Raw genomic sequence first — 758 nt, forward strand, 5'->3', positions numbered from 1 at the left:
ATATACTTATTCCACCTTTACAACACACCTTAAAACATGGCTGTCCGATAACTATTACTGCACACTGTCAGATGTGATGTGTGCTTGGCGTGACATAGTCGGTTCTATTGTCGCTCCATCTCTCCTCCTGCCTCCCTTGTGTCTGGTGTGTGCTTTCAACGTGGCCTCTGAGGCTTTTCTCCTTTCTCTTGTCTCCTTCGTATTGTCTTTACTGCATGGACTGCTTTAATGCCATTGTCATTATCTGTGCTTGTTTGTTTGTGTGCCACTTCTTTGTAGATTTTCTTTGTTTAATTTTTTTAATGATTTATTTGTGGGATTTTGAGCACAACAGATACATAGAGTGAAATTGATACAAAGTTTAATTCTGTGAGACAAGGTACTTAACAAAGAGACTGTTTACATTATAAACTAATAAACTAAACTAAACTGTAGTGAATGTACATTTTAATGTGTTTCTTTCCACTACTGTTTTGGCTTTTACTGGTGTAAAGTCTCCCTGATTTTGAAAGGTTATTTTTTTCTATGACCAAATTTTTATTTTTATATTTTACATTCGGAAAAAAATGTAAGCACAATGTTCAGGAACAGTTACAAACAACACACTGGGACATAGGAACGCGTCCCATGGCCACAAAATCACAGAGAGGAAAAACGGGAGGGAGGGAGACACAACAACACATGCAGAAAGAGACACACACAAACAGACAGGCACAAGACAAGGGACCAATCACACACACAAACAAAAGAAAAGGCTA

Source organism: Etheostoma spectabile, chromosome 1 (genome assembly GCF_008692095.1).
Source record: "Etheostoma spectabile isolate EspeVRDwgs_2016 chromosome 1, UIUC_Espe_1.0, whole genome shotgun sequence".
Classification (NCBI taxonomy): domain Eukaryota; kingdom Metazoa; phylum Chordata; class Actinopteri; order Perciformes; family Percidae; genus Etheostoma; species Etheostoma spectabile.